General features: G+C 22.2%; 1 protein-coding gene across 1 annotated transcript in view; it reads left to right on the forward strand.

Moving 5' to 3' along the window:
* The window catches only part of LOC117116805 (MAM and LDL-receptor class A domain-containing protein 1-like), a 35,684-nt gene that overhangs the window by 21,313 nt on the left and 13,926 nt on the right, over positions 1-445 (forward strand). The gene's annotated exons all lie outside the window — the stretch shown is intronic.

Here is a 445-nt window from a genome sequence, read left to right on the forward strand (position 1 = left end):
GTATTTAATATACTTCAATATTCTTGCTTTATTTAAATACCGGTATTACCAAATATTATAAACATTAACGATTACATTATTTCATATATATTTTTTAAAGTAAATATCTAAACTTTAACTTTAATTATAAACTCTGAAAGTAAGTTTACGTAGATTAGATAAATAAAAATTGTCATAGTAGTAATCCTTATCTATTCATTAACAACCGAAAGGCCCACTGATTAATCTCAGATAAGAAAGTATAATACATACTCCGTTCCGTTTTAATTTTAAATAGTTTTGCATTGTGTGGCCGTTTGCTGTTTAATGGGTTTTTCCCATTTGCCTTTTAAAATTTATATATATATATAATATTATTTATATATATACGTATATACAGACATAATATATGTACACGTATATATATGTATATACGTATATATACATATATATATATACGTATATA

The sequence above is a fragment of the Anneissia japonica genome, unplaced genomic scaffold, assembly GCF_011630105.1.
Source record: "Anneissia japonica isolate Jap-2015-1 unplaced genomic scaffold, ASM1163010v1 scaffold287740_len772037_cov194, whole genome shotgun sequence".
NCBI lineage: Eukaryota > Metazoa > Echinodermata > Crinoidea > Comatulida > Comatulidae > Anneissia > Anneissia japonica.